Source organism: Protopterus annectens, chromosome 8.part0 (assembly GCF_019279795.1).
Source record: "Protopterus annectens isolate FY-2018-M chromosome 8.part0, PAN1.0, whole genome shotgun sequence".
Lineage (NCBI taxonomy): Eukaryota > Metazoa > Chordata > Ceratodontiformes > Protopteridae > Protopterus > Protopterus annectens.
In genome coordinates, this window is record NC_056741.1 from 254,961,305 (window position 1) to 254,977,699 (window position 16,395).

The window sequence follows — 16,395 nt, forward strand, 5'->3', positions numbered from 1 at the left end:
ATGCTTACTTTGGCAGAAGATTTAATTTCTTTAATTAGAGGATCTCAATCTCACCCAGACAGGGCCTCTCAGCCCCCAGAGAAGAGACCTAGGGCAGAGCCCCCGAGCCAGTGTCCTCTGATGATTCTGCTGATGAATCAGACATAACTGACCAGCCAGAGGCTCCCTTCTCCAATTTTGAAGATTCTGATGCTGAAGAATCCATCCCAGCTGCTTCCCCACCAGAAGAATTCTCCTTTGGGGAAACCTTGCATGCCATGCGAGAACAGTTCCAATGGCAGCAACAGGATTTTTCAGACTCCAGGAAAAGACTTAGGACCTTTCTGCACCTCCCACAGCACAGGCCCTTAGCTATACCCCCTGTTCTCTCTGTGGTGGATGATGCTTTCAATGATGTTTGCTCCGCTCCAGATTCTTTACCCCAGCCCTGCCAAACCAGACAGATTTTACAGGGTGCCAGATACTCATCACCACCTTTACAAGGCTCCACTTGCAGACCCAGAAACTATATCCCAGGGCCCCAAGGCAGTAGCCGCGACCATAGCTAAAAACCCTATTCCTTCTGAAAGGGAAGCAAGGTCATTAGACAGATGGGGTAAAAAGGTCTACACTTCAGCTACTCTCTCAGCTAGAGCTTTAAACTGCCAGTTTCACATGATACAATACCAAGAGTTTATGCTGGATCAGTTAACTAAAAAACTAACCACTGATGAATCTCTTGATAAGAAATATGTATTAGAGATGGTAAATAACATACAACAGGTTAGCAACCATTCCTTAAAATGTGGCTATGATGCACTGGAGGCTTCATTTAGATCAGCCATGACAGGCACAGTGATAAGAAGGCATGCATGGCTAAAGGAACAAGCCTTACCGGATCATGTTAAAGCTAAGTTGCTAGATGCTCCTATGGACAAGACAAGTTTGTTTGGTACATCTGCCCAGCAGGTTATGAAGAAAATGGAAGAAAAGGCAAAATCTGTTCAAACTGTTAAAGATTTCTTGCAGGTTCAACCCCCAAGGTTTAGCAGGAACTGGCCTGCCAAAAATTGGTCCTTTCCTGACTCCACAAAATTTCAAAGGGGCAGGAATAGACTTTCCAGAGGCAGAAACCAATCCAGAGGAGGTGCCTACAGAGGAAGACAGTGGCAAGGTAACAACAGAGGCACAGACACAGCCACTGCCACTACATCAACACAACCACAGTGACTTACCCTAAATCCGCCTACCAGGGAACAAATAGCAGCTCCTCTAGGCGGAAAGTTAACCTTATTTTCAAAGAACTGGCACTACATAACAAAGGACAAGTGGATTTTACAAACCATAGATCAAGGTTACCGGTTTCACTTCCACACTTTTCCAGTCAAAGAGGAATGCCAAATCTACCTCCAAATCAAAAACAGAGGCTCTCGCCAGATAATGGAGTTAGCAAACATGAGAGCTGTGGAAAGAGTGCCAACAGCAGAGCAAGGAAAGGGTTCTATTCCAGACTATTCCTAGTTCCAAGAAAGGAAAAAGTTGGAGACCAATTCTCGACCTGTCCATCTTAAATACATACATCATTGTCCCAAAATTCAAAATGCTGACCCTACAGCAACTTCTTCCCATGCTGGGCAAGGAGTCTTGGCTGGTAACTCTAGATCTCAAGGAGGCATACCTGCACGTCCCCATTCGACCAATCTGCAGAAGATACCTCAGATTTCTTGCAGGATCAGAGCACTATCAATTCTCAGCATTGCCTTTTGGCTTATCTACTGCCCAGAGTATTCACAAAATGCCTGGCATCAGTAATCGCCCATTGCAGACTTCAGGGAATTCAAATTTACCCATACCTGGACGACTGCCTGCTACAAGGGGACAACAAAAGCAAGCTGACAACAGATTTACAAAGGGTCATTTACTTGCTACAAGCACTGGGATACACAGTCAATTTACACAAGTCAAGGCTGATACCATCCCAAACAAGGACATTCTTGGGCGCGGAATTGGACACAGTAAAACAAATGGCATTCCTGACTACAGAAAAACAAAAAGAACTCCCTCTATACTTCTTGGCACTAACAAAACTGAGCAAGTTAACAGCAAGAAAAGTACTGCAGACCTTGGGCTTCATGGCATCATGCATAATCTTGGTTCCATTTGCCAGACTACATATGAGAAAACTACAGTGGTACCTAAAGAATTTATGGTCCCAACACAGATACAGTCTAGAAACAGAAATCCCACTAATTCCATGCTTAAAACAGGAGTTCCTATGGTGGGCTCAGGCATGCCAGTCAAACCCAGGCCTACCCTTTCGCAGATGTCAAGCAAACCAGACCATCACAACAGACGCTTCAGACCTAGGATGGGGGGCCCACATGCTGGACAAATGCGTGCAAGGATTGTGGACACAGGATCAACTTCAACTTCACATCAACCTAAAAGAAATGCTGGCAGTAAAACTGGCAATCCAAAAGTTCAAACCATTTCTCAAAGAGGGCCAGTTGATGATAAGGACAGACAACACCACAGTCATGTGGTACATCAACAAACAGGGAGGCACTCATTCATACCCCCTATGCAGAATGACCTTGGAGCTGTGGACCCTGGCACTCAGCTACAACATCCAATTACAGGCAATATTTGTACCAGGGAAAGACAATACTCTAGCAGACATATTAAGCAGAACCACTTCGGATGCCCACGAATGGAAGCTTCACCCGGACATCTTCAAGACCATCTCAAAGAAATGGGGAATGCCACAGATAGACCTATTCGCATCACCTCTCAATCACCAGCTCAAAAAATTCTGCACAAGGACGTTCCACCCATTAGCATGGAAAGTGGATTCGCTCTCTTTCAACTGGAAAGGCCTAACAGCATATGCATTCCCGCCTCTTCCTTTGATACACAAGGTACTACTGAAAATCAAGGAAGAACGTCCAAGGATAATCCTGATAGCTCCAAACTGGCCAAGACAACACTGGTACCCACTACTGAGGAGCATGTCTCGGAACAATATGTGGACAATTCCCCTGATGCCTTTGATGTTAACGCAGAACAACTACAGCATCATACATCCAAACCTAAAAACCTTGCAACTGACTGCATGGAACATCACATAACAGCAACTATTCCAGAACTTTCCCAAAGAGTTAAAGACATTATTCTTGAAGCACGCAGACCTTCAACAAGAAGGAAATATGCTGGAAAATGGAAAAGGTTTGTCATCTGGAGTACGGAAAGAGGAAAAGATGTGTCAAACATAGATATGCCTAACATTCTGGAGTATCTGGCCGAACTTCTTCGTTCAGGCCTGTCCTACTCCTCCATCAAGATACATGCATCAGCTATTTCAGCAGAATACAGCTTTGATACACCTGTTTTTTCGCACCTTTTGCTCAGGCAATTCCTCAGAGGAATCAAGAATGTAAAACCTCCAAGGAAACCACCATTACCAGCTTGGGATTTAAACTTTGTGCTAGAAAAGTTGACACTAGCACCCTTTGAATCAGCAGCAACAGCAGACCTACAACACCTGTCATGGAAAACTGCTTTTCTACTGGCAATTACTTCAGCAAGGAGGGTTTCAGAACTACAGGCCTTAATGGCAGTGCAACCCTTCCTAATCTTCCACCAAGATAGAGTGTCCATGAGGACTAATCCTACATTTATGCCTAAGGTGGTATCCAGAGTATCTTTAAACCAGGCAATCCACCTACCTACCTTCTTTCCCAACCCACAAAACAGAGGGGAAAGAATACTGCATACCTTGGATGTACATAGACAGCTACGCTACTACTTGGACAGAACAAAAAATAGCAGAAAGACTGACCAACTTTTTGTAGCCTATGCAGCAGGAAGGGAAGGAAAAGCTATTTCCAAACAGACAATCTCCAAATGGATAGGAAATTGCATATGATTCTGTTACTCCTTCCATGGAAAACCAATTCCACAGAACATAAGACCTCATTCTACAAGAGCAACAGCCACTACCACAGCCTTCTTACGAGGAGTGGCAACCAAAGACATTATTGAGGCGGCTACTTGGACCTCCGTGCATACATTTGCCAAGCATTATAATTTGCCTCTATATTCCAGATCCCGAGCAGGGTTTGCCACTGCTGTACTGCAAGGGATCCTAAACGCACCATAATCTACTTTTATCCTCCTCCCCTAGTTGGCTATGGTATTCTACCCACTTGTTATGACTGCAGATGCATCCATGAAGGACATAGTACAGTTTTGTACCTACCATAAATGTAGATGTCCGAACTGGATAGCATCTGCAATCAGGATTACCCTCCCTCCATCCCCTCTGTGGTACTCCTAGGGTGTTTACCCTTCTAATAGCTAGCTGTTGGGGGGGAGTCTTTTATGGTGTATTTGTTTGTGTATATGTACATACATGCTTATTGTTGTGTTTACCTCTATCTATTTGGAAACATTGGCATCTATCCAAATTTTAGCCTGCAAGAGGGCTACTGGCATCTGGGGCAAGAAACACTGAGGAAAATGGCGTCGGCTGATGCTTTTATACACGAAGACCAACAGAGATGACGTCGGGTGGAGTGCGACATCAGCCGAAGCCGGACCCGGACTTTGGAATCCGGCCGACTGAAGGGCTGCCTGACGACAGGACAACCCACTTGTTATGACTGCAGATGCTATCCAGTTCGGACATCTACATTTATGGTAGGTACAAAACTGTACTTTCCAGTTGTAGCAGTGTTGAAATAATTTGATGCAAACCTAAGAAAGATGACTGGCAAAAGTCCTACTTATGTTGGCTGCTGCTGGAATCTGTACCTTGCGTATGTATTTTTAGGAAAGTTCACATGGTAGGTATACGTTTTCATTACAGAAGATGATTAAGCTTGATAGTGTTTTATAAAGTTCATTTTAAGGGCAATTTGAATTTCTTTAAACAAATTGTGTTGGAAGAATGGCTTACCCAGCAATAAGACGTGATGGAGTCTAAAGCTCTTGAAGTCCAGGATTAAAAAAAAACATAGTTTTGATTCTGAGAGCTTTTGGTTGATTTTTAAAGCATGAAAATAAGAAGAACCTAAGCTGTGTACATGGGCTAAGACTGAGACCAGAGTCTTGTAACCTTCTCATTTTACACCATCTGTGTAACTTTAGGTAAGGTTGTCCAGTTTCAAGCGTTACCTCTGGTCATTGTTATAGAGTTTGCTTTCCCCCCACTGTCTCAGTTTTGTCCAAGTACATGTTCGTCGTGTTACCCTGCTGCAGTCATCACACTAGGATCATTGCACTTGGCTATTTAGAAATGTATTACTTAATGTTAAATTAAGATCCACTGCTGTCTTTTCTGTTTGGATTCAACATGTGGGTTTTTCGATCTGACTGAGATCTGAGACCAGCTGCCTTCCATAGACTTCAGCCCATTGAGATCTGCCTCCTGTACCCATAATCCCCCACTCTCGAGGACTACCTCAGATCTGTTTCATTGTCATTCCCAGATAGCAGCATGGTGGAGTACTGCTGTCGAGGTGTATCCCTTTTCTGGCTTTTTACTGGTCTTTTGTCCTCTACCTTGTTTGTGTTTGTTAGAAATTGCTGGTTAGTGTCTGTTGCAGTTTAGATATGTTTGTTAGGTGTTTAGGTTAGGGTTCCACTGGTAGCATGCTTTTCCCACCTATGTAGGTTTAGGTTTTTTATTAGTACGTGTGTATTATTAGTGGTTTATCTCTGGTGTTTTTTGTATTCTGGTGTTTAACGTGGATAAGGGTTTGAAGAAGTGTGTGGACTATGGACACAAACTCCCCTCACAGGATCCATGCAAACCTGTGTGTTTATTGTTTAAGGGGCTGCCCACTTGGATTCCCCTTGCTCGCTCTGCGAAGCATTCGGCCCACATTCAGTGAATAAGAGCAGGGCCAAGCTGGTTCTCAAAGGGTTTCTGCCAGCTGGTGAGTCCTCTTCTGCCTCCTCCAGCAAGGGAGATAAACTGGATCAAGGTTGTGGGAGATCCTAAGATCCCAAGGCTGCCAAAGGGGCTACAAATGCTCGGCTCCCTCTTCTGCTCCACTGGAGCCAAATATCTCTAGGCCCTCTGTTCCCCCTCCTGCTTTGGCTAAGTCATTGGCTCTGAGCACTTGGAGCTGGGCACTGTCAAAGCCAGTTGTGAGGACAGCTTTGTCTCCCACCATCAGTGTACCGAGTTCCTTCTTGCTCCGTAAGTTAGGACCTTTTTGCCCTTTTCTCCATCTGAGTCTTTCCCATGTCTACTGTAGATCTGAAGATGTCCTTCATGTTTCACTGTTGCAGTCATCACATTTGGGTTATCTGCCTGCAGGTAGTCCTCAGCTGGCCTGAATACCAGAGTCTTCAGATTTCTGCGTCGGATGCTGTCGCTTCTTCCCCAATGCCATTACATCAGTCTTTCTTGCCGTGCGGTGCCCGAAGCAGAAGCAGTTCGCAAGTGCCAGTTGGCAGTCTCCTGAAATTTTTGTTTTCAAGTTTCAGACCCGAAGTCATCAAAAAAGATAAGTACGCCGTTGGGGATATTTTTTTCTTGCTCTAACTGATGTCAGTAAAAGTTAACAATTGTCTTACCTGTGGAAAGTAAATACCTCATAGAGATTTTCACTCTTACTGCATCCCGTGTTTAGGCCCAGACCACGACGTCCCTCGCTGTTGGCTTTGTGCCTTGTTCAACGCCCAAGCTAGTCGTTGTCGGGCTATTTTTGCAGCCAAATACTTTCGTACTCTATCTCCGTACTCCAAAATGGCTTTGTTAAGCATCCGACTACCGATCTTCCGAATAAACGTAAGGATAAAGACAGAGACAGACCGCATAGGTCCAGAACTGCTGACCACACTCCAGTTAAGCTAGTCGCCAGTCTGCCAGTACTCAGTGAGGTGCTTTCGCAGCCCCTGATACCCGCTACTTCAGATTTGCAGGCCTCTGCTGAGACCCATACTGAGTCCGGTATGCAGCGAGATGCTTCTTCAGCTATGGAACCTGCGGATGTCTCAGCCTTGGATGAGTCCGGAGTTAGTGTGCAGGCACCGGCTTCTGAGGGTGTATTCAGGCCTACAGACATTCATATTAAACCGATGCGATCGTTTCCATCCAGAAGTTCCGAACTCCTCAGGCCTAAAACTCGCACTAAGCCTAGAAAACCGATGACTAAACCGCAGACTTAGGCCCATATGCCTAAAAAACAAATGCTTAGAATGGCTGAAGACCTTATTACCTTAATTAGGGGAAGCCAGCCTTCCCCCTCTAAGAGACCTAGAACTGATTTTCTTTCCGATTCTTCTGATCAGGAATCTGATATCTCTGCTTCTTCTGATTACCAGGATTTGCCCTTATCCACTTATGAGGATTCTGATGCAGAGGATTCCATTCCCTCTGCTTCCCCTCCAGAAGATTTTTCTTTTGGTGAAACCTTTCATACTCTTAGGAAGCAATTCCGCTGGGAAAGCCAGGATTATTCTGAGTCCAAAAAGAGACTTAGGGAATTCTTAACTCCTGCTTCAACACAGGCCTTTAGCTATCCCTCCTGTTCTGGACGTTTTAGATGATGCTTTCTTGGAATCTAGCCTTACCCCAGACTCTTTACCTCCAGCTCCCAGAAAACGTGACAGGTACTACAGAGTACTTGACTCTCACCAGTTCCTCTTCAAGAATCCTTCTGTGGACCCAGATACCATTTCCCAAGGACCAAAAGGCATTAAGGCTGCTGCTGCCAAAAATCCTATCCCTTTTGATAGGGATTCTAGAGCCTTAGACAGATGGGGTAAGAAGGTATACACTTCTGCTACTTTGGCCATTAGGGCTTTAAATTGCCAGTTTCATATGTTATAGTATCAGCAGCGTATTATGGGACTACTTAAACAGAAAATGATGTTGATTCCTGACTGTGCTGAACACACAGATTTGCAAGATTTCATGCATTCTGCAGAACAAGTTGGTAAACATACTTTGCAATGTGGCTTTGATGCTTTAGAAGCATCTTGCAGGGCTGCTGTCACTGGGTCTGTACTTGGAAGGCATGCTTGGCTTAAGGAACAAAACTTGCTAGATCATGTTAGTTAAATTACTGGGTGCTCCCTTAACCAAGACCGCCTTTTTGGCAACAAAGCAGAAGTCGTCCTCAAAAGGATGGAGGAAAAAGCTAAACCTTTGTAAACTGTTATAGATTTCTTACAAGTACAGCCTCCCAGATTCAGTAGGCATTGGCCTTCAAAGAACTGGTCCTTTCCAGTCCTTCTCAGTCCAAACCCAGGAACAGCAGACAACCAGGGCTACAGTCTCAGGCTTTGCACAGATCTAAGCAGTGGGGGGCTCCCACTTTGAAAGCAGGGAGTAGTAAGCCACCCCCTACAGAAAAATGGCACAATGACTTATCCTTAGCCCTTCTAAGCCCTGCTCAGCTGCCTGCTCCTTTAGGAGGAAGACTCGCCCTGCATGCAAAAACATGGGAACTCCTTACCTAGGACAAATGGGTTTTAAATATAGTTTCCCAAGGATACAGATTCCACTTCCACACCCTACCAACCCCAAACAGTTGGCCAGTCCTACCCCCAAGTCTGTGGGTGGAGGCCCAACAGTAGGTTCTTCCTCTTCTAAGTATCAGGGCTATTCAACCTGTGCCAGCAGAACAAAGGGGACAAGGGTTTTATTCAAGACTTTTCCTGGTACCCAGAAAAGACAGCTCTTGGCGTACTATCCTGGACCTCTCTATTCTAAACACCTTCCTGGTAATCCCAAAATTCAAAATGCTAACACTTCAACAGCTGCGTCCTATGCTAGGCAGAGATGCCTGGTTGGCAACTTTAGACTTAAAGAAAGCTTACCTGCACATTCCAATAAGGGAATTGTGCCGGAAATACCTACTCTTCAGGGCAGGCTCCATGCACTATCCGTTCTCTGCACTTCCCTTTGGCTTATCTACTGCGCCCAGTGTATTCACAAAGTGTCTAGCTCCAGCCATTGCATTTTGCAGGCAGAGAAATATTCAAATATACCCATACTTGGACGATTGTCTGATTCAGGCAGAAAGCCAGGACTTGCTATTAAAACATCTGGCATTCGTAAAGAAACTTTTAACCTCACTGGGATACACCATAAACAGAAAGAAATCTCATCTAGTACCCTGCTAACAGATTGTATTCCTGGGAGGAAGCTTGAACACAACTTCCCAGATGGCTTACCTCACGCCAGAGAAACAAGTTTATTTGACAACCTACTTCAAACTTTTGGCCACAAAGCCCCAGCTATCTGCAAGGAAAATTCTGCAAGCCCTGGGGTTCATGGCCTCTTGCATTCTACTAATTCCATATGCAAGACTGCATATGAGGAAACTACAGTAGTATCTAAAAAGCCTATGGAGTTAACATTCTCAGGACCCGGAATCCATGATTCCTATCATTCCTTGTATAAAGACAGAGTTCCTTTGGTGGGCAGAGGCCTGTTACCACAACAAGGGGCCCCCTTTCGGTCTGCCCCCTACCGTCCAAACCCTAACAACAGACGCATCAGACTATGCATGGGGTGCTCACTTGGCAGGGCAGTGCATTCAGGGCAAATGGAACCCGAGACAGGTGCACCTGCATATCAACCAAAAAGAAATGTTAGCTGTACAGAATTCCCTGACAGCCTTCAAAGACCGCATCCTTCCAGAACAATTATTGGTAAAGACAGACAACACCACAGTTATGTGCTGCATAAACAAGCAGGGGGGAACCCACTCATACCCTCTCTGCAGAGTAGCCATGGCCCTGTGGAACACAGCCTTGAGCTACCAAGTGCATCTACAAGCTCAATTCCTGCCAGGCAGTCTAAATTCACTGGCAGATGACCTAAGCAGAAATCTCATGGAACCACACGAATGGAAACTAGAACCCAAAATATTCAACCTCTTGAGGAACAAATGGGGGACTCCAGAGGTAGACGTATTTGCCGCCCCTCAGAACTACCAATTGAACAAATTCTGCACAAGAACTCCACACAGTCAAGCTTGGAAAGTGGATGCCCTGTCCTTTATCTGGGAAAGCCTCTCAGTTTATGCCTTTCCCCTTCTGCCTGTCCTCTTGAAGGTTCTACTAAAGATCAAACAGGACAAGCCAAGGACAATACTGATTGCACCAGACTGACCACGCCAGCACAGGTACCCCCTCTTGTGCAGTATGACACTGCTACAACCATGGCACTTGCCTCAGACCCCTTCCCTGCTGTCTCAGCTGGCGGGCCAGATTCTGCACCCTCAGCTTCAAACCCTGAACCATGCAGCCTGGCTAATTCCTTGAGCTCTCCTCCAGCATCCCTCAGTAAGCAGGTGCTGTATGTCATTCTGGAGGCAATGAGGCCTAGTACTAGAAAATCCTATGCTGAAAAGTGGAAAAGATACTGATGTTCATCGTGTTACCCTGCTGCAGTCATCACACTTGGGTTATCTTGCCGTCAGGCGTTCCCACAGTCGGCCCGAATTCCAAAGTCTTGGTCCGGCGTCGGTTGCTGTCGCTTCTTCCCTGACGTCAGTGCGCCAGGGGTATATAAGAGGCATCCGACGCCATTTTCTTCAGTCTTTCTTGCCGCGCGGTGCCCGAAGCAGAAGCAGTTCACAAGTGCCGGTTGGCCGACACCTGAAATTTTCGATTTGAATTTCAGTCCGAAGTCTTCATTAAAGCTAAGTACCCCATTGGGGAACATTTTCTTGCCTCAGTCTGATGTCAGAAAAAGTTAACAGTTGCATTTCTTGTGGGAAGCAAATGCCTCATAAGGACTTCCATTCCTATTGTGTTCCTTGCCTAGGCCCAGACCACGACGTCACAGGTTGTCGATTTTGCGCTAGGTTTAATAAACGAACTATCAAACGCTGTTTTGACTTTGCACGGCATTATTTTGGTAGGAAATTTAATTATATCATGCCGTCGGAGCAGCCGACGACCGCCACTCATAAAAAACGCAAGGATAAGGACAGGCAGCCTAGGAATAAGCCAGACACTGAGGCCTCAGCTGGGCCTGTCGCCAGTTCTCCGGTTTTCAGTGAGGCGCCTACGCAGCCCCTGACGACCGCAGAGCTGGAACCCCAGACAGCTGCAGATTCCCATGCGGAGTCTACTAGGCTGACGCAGCCTCCTACCGACACCGGAGCAGAACTAGACACCGGTGCAACGGAAACACCTTCGGTTTCTGAAGGTGTCTTCAGATCGACTACACTCACCATTAAATCTTATGCTAAACTTAAAACTCCTTTAAAAGCAAAGAAAACTGTTTATCAGTCTACAGTTCAAGGCCCCATGCCTAAGAAACAGATGCTTAAGATGGCTGAAGATTTGATTACCCATATCAGGGGTTGCCATCCCCCTCCTGATAAAAGACCAAGACAAGAGGAGGATTATGCATCCTCTGACCTGGTTTCTCTCTCCTCAGAGTCTTCTGAGGAACAGGATTACACTTTTCCACCTTATGAAGATTCTGATGCTGAAGACTCTTTTCCCTCAGCATCTCCCCCTGAAGACTACTCCTTTGGGGAAACTTTACATACCATGAGGGAACATTTCCACTGGGAAGGCCAGGATTACTCAGATTCTAAAAAGGCTCAGAGAGTTCCTTTTACTACCCCAGCACAGACCTCTTGCTATCCCTCCTGTTCTGGATATTGTGGATGATGTTTACTTGGAGTCTAGTTTAAATCCAGACTCTCTTCCTCCTGCTCCAGCCAAACCAGACAGATACTACAGAGTACCTGACTCACACAAATTCCTTTATAAAAGCCCTGTAGCTGACCCAGAAACAATTTCCCAGGGTCCTAAGGGAGCAAAAGCTTCTATGGCTAAAAATCCTGTGCCCACTGAAAGGGATTCCAGAGCCCTAGATAGATGGGGAAAGAAAATATACACCTCAGCTACTCTGGCTATGAGAGCATTAAATTGCCAGTTTCACATGTTGAAATATTAACTATTTCTAATTTCTCAGTTAAAACAAAAAATGAGCACACATTCAGAACTGCCTGAATTCAAAGTAATGCAGGATCTGTTGCATGCAGCTGAACAGGTGGGCAAACATACTTTACAATGCGGATTTGATTCATTGGAAGCTTCTTGTAGAGCAGCTGATACTGGCTCTGTCATACGTAGGCATGCTTGGTTAAAAGAACAAACCCTCCCTGACCATGTTAAAGCAAAATTATTGGATGCACCTTTACAACAGGATATATTATTTGGTGTCAAAGCAGAAGAGGTTTTAAAGAAAATGGAGGATAAGGCAAAGTCTATGCAAACGGTCAAGGATTTTTTGCAGGTACAACCCCCTCGTTTCAGCAGAAATTGGCCAACAAAAAACTGGTCCTTTCCAGCTTTAGACAGATCACAAAGGGGCAAATACAGACGCCCAAGGGGCGCAGAGGTCAGTCACAGGGCCCTTACAAACCTCACCAATAGGGTTCTGCTACCCAGAAAGGAGGAGAAGACAGGCCCCAAGCTAGCAGAAGGCAAACACAATGACTCTATCCTCAAGCTACCAAGCAAATCTCTCCTGGCAACTCCCTTGGGAGGAAAACTAGCATTTTTTGCAGACAACTGGCACATCATCACAAAAGACAAATGGGTTCTAAACATTGTCTCTCAAGGATACAGATTCCACTTTCATACCTTACCAAGGAACAAAGGAATGCCAAACCTGCCACCAAATCAATGGGCAGAGGCACAAAAACAAATTACAGCTCTCATGAACATGAGAGCCATTCAACAGGTACCTATACGGGAGCAAGGACAAGGATTTTACTCAAGACTCTTCCTAGTCCCAAGAAAGGACAAAGCATGGAGACCCATTCTGGATCTTTCAATTCTGAACACCTATCTGCAAGTACCAAAATTCAAGATTTTAACACTACAGCAGCTTCTTCCCATACTGGGCAAGAATGCTTGGCTAGTAACTTTGGACCTCAAGGAGGCATACCTGCATGTCCCTATCAGACAAAATTGCAGAAGATACCTCTGCTTCATTGCAGGTTCAAAGCATTATCAATTCTCTGCACTGCCCTTTGGCTTATCTACTGCGCCCAGGGTCTTCACAAAATGCCTGGCACCAGTAATTGCATACTGCAGACAAAGAGGAATTCAAATATACTCATACCTGGACAACTGCCTTATTCAAGCAGAAAGCAAAGACATTCTTTTAAAGCATCTGCATTTGTCAAACACCTTCTAAGTTGCCTAGGGTACACTGTAAATGAAAAGAAATCAAAACTAGTGCCCTCACAAAACATAATATTCCTGTGTGCCAGCTTGAATACAACGGCCCAGATGGCTTATCTCATGCCAGACAAGCAACGACAGCTGATTCAGTCTTTCAAAATAATGGCAACAAAGACCCAACTCCCTGCAAGAAAAATTCTGCAGGCCTTGGGATTCATGGCATCTTGCTTACTACTAATACCATTTGCAAAACTGCATATGAGGAGATTACAATGGTACCTGAAACATGTATGGACTCAGCACAGCCACAGCTTGGAAACAATGATACCACTTATTCCCTGCCTTCAACAGGAGTTTCTGTGGTGGGCACAGGCATGTCACCTCAACAAGGGTCAGCCTTTCACCTTACCCACAGCCAGGCAAACTATGACAACAGATGCATCGGACTATGCCTGGGGAGCACACATGGCAGGGCAGTGCATTCAGAGCAAGTGGACTACCAGATCAGAGGCATCTGCATATCAATCAAAAAGAAATGCTAGCAGTACAGAATGCCCTAACAGCTTTCAAGAACCTTCTACACCCAGGACAACTAATAATAAAGACGGACAATACCACAGTCATGTGGTGCATAAACAAGCAAGGGGGCACACATTCCTACCCTCTATGCAGGCAAGCAATGACCTTGGGAACACTGCACTGTCTTACCAGGTTCAATTACAAGCACAATTCCTGCCATGACAGAAAAACACATTGGCAGACGACCTAAGCAGAAACATCATGGATCCACACGAATGGAAACTAGATCCACAAGTATTTGCAATGATAGCTCAAAAATGGGGACGCCGAGGCATAGATCTGTTTGCAAGCCCCCACAACCACCAGCTTCAAAAATTTTGCACAAGGACCTTCCATCCACTAGCTTGGAAAGTGGATGCCCTCTCATTCAGTTGGAAAACATTAACAGTGTATGCCTTCCCTTTACTATCTCTTCTAGCAAAGGTACTGCTGAAAGTCAGATTAGAGAGGCCACAAATGATACTCATTGCACCAGACTGGCCACACCAGCATTGGTACCCAATTCTAAGGAGCATGGCCCACGGCCCACCATGGATTTTGCCACAAATTCCTCACCTGCTCACCCAGCGAGATCATCAGATTCTACACAGCCAGCTCAAGACTTTAAACCTGGCTGCATGGCAAATTACCTAAACAACCAGCCAACACCTTTATCCAAAGCTGTTATGGATGTCATTCTGGAGGCCAGGAGACCCAGCACCAGGAAAACCTATTCAGACAAAAGGAAAAGATTTTGCGCCTGGAGCCAGGCTAAAGGCCTAAACCCCCTTGATCCAAACATCCCTCAGATTCTACAATATTTAACTGAGATGTTATACAAAGAACTTTCCTTTTCATCTATTAAGATCCACGCCTCAGCAATTTCAGCTCATTACAACACGGATCCTCCTTTATTCTCACATCCACTCCTGAGACGGTTCCTCAGAGGGGCTAAGAACTTAAGACCGCCAAGGAGAGCTCCAACACCTACTTGGGATCTCAACTTTGTTCTGGAAAAGCTTGCACTGCCGCCCTTTGAACCAGCTTTTTCTGCTGATTTAAAATTTCTTTCATGGAAAACTGCCCTACTACTAGCAATAACCTCAGCTAGAAGAGTCTCAGAGCTACAGGCACTAATAGCAGTGGAACCTTTCATCATTTTTCATCAAGACAGAGTCTCTCTACGAACGAATCCTTCCTTCATGCCAAAGGTGGTATCCAATGTGGTTCTAAACCAAACCATTCACTTGCCCACCTTCTTCCCAAATCCCCAGAACAAAGGAGAAAGACTCCTACACTCTTTGGACATTCACAGGCAATTACGTTACTACTTGGATAAAACTAAGGCTTTCAGAAAAACTGACCAGCTTTTTATAGCCTATGCTACAGGATCACAAGGAAAAGCTATCTCAAAACAGACCATTTCAAAATGGATAGGGCATTGTATACGTTTCTGTTACACACATCATGGGAAACCAGTACCTGCTAACATTAGGTCCCACTCCACCAGGGCTACAGCTACATCAGCAGCCTTTCTCAGGGTAGTGCCAACCAAGGATATTCTGGAAGCTGCTACTTGGAGTTCAGTGCACACCTTCACCAAACACCATCACTTGCCTCTATACTCTAAGACTAGAGCTGGTTTTGCCACTGCAGGTTTGCAGGGCTTACTAGCTTCTTCTAACCCTGTCTGACACCACCTCACCTCCCATCCTTAGCTTTGGGATTCAACCCAAGTGTGATGACTGCAACAGGGTAACACGATGAACATAGTACAGTTTTGTACCTACCATAAATGTAGATGTTCGAGTGTTCACCCTGCTGCAGTCCAGGTTACCCTCCCTCCATCCCCTCTGAACTAACTGAACTTCTCTGTAGCACTCTATCCTATACTACTTCTGTGGTGTATTTGCTTGTGCCTAAGGGTTTTGTTTTATTTTTATATAGCTATATGTATATATATATATATATATGTATGTATTGCTTACCTATTGGGGGCACCTGACATCTGGGGTAAGAAAAACTGAAGAAAATGGTGTTGGAAGCCTCTTGTATACCCCTGGGCGCACTGACGTCAGGGAAAAAGCGACAGCAACCAACGCCGGACCAAGACTGGAATTCGGGCCAACTGCGGGGACCGCCTGACGGCAGGATAACCCAAGTGTGATGACTGCAGCAGGGTGAACACTTGAACATCTACATTTATGGTAGGTACAAAACTGTACTTTCCTGGAGCCAGGCTCAGGAGATGGGCACAACGGTGCCCAGCTTACCTCATATTCTTCAGTACTTAACAGAAATGCTCCACAAGGGCCTATCCTTCTCTTCAATTACAATTCATGCCTCTGCCATTTCAGCACATTATAATACTGAGCCACCCTTCTTCTCTCACCCCTTGCTAAAACAATTCCTTAGAGGGGCCAAAAATTTAAGACCTCCCAGGAGAGCTCCCACTCCAGCCTGGGACCTTAACTTCATATCGGAAAAGCTCACTCTTCCCCTCTTTGAGCCATCTCCTACAGCAGAGTTGAAATACCTTTCTTTGAAAACAGCTTTCCTTCTAGCCATCACTTCAGCAAGAAGAGTGTCTGAATTACAGGCCCTCATGGCAGTGGAACCCTTCATTATCTTCCATGCGGACAGGGTTTCCCTCAGGACTAATCCTTCCTTTATGCCCAA

General features: G+C 45.3%; 1 protein-coding gene across 1 annotated transcript in view; it reads left to right on the plus strand.

Moving 5' to 3' along the window:
* CRTC2 (CREB regulated transcription coactivator 2) overlaps positions 1-16,395 on the plus strand; it is a 2,800,764-nt gene that overhangs the window by 767,838 nt on the left and 2,016,531 nt on the right. The gene's annotated exons all lie outside the window — the stretch shown is intronic.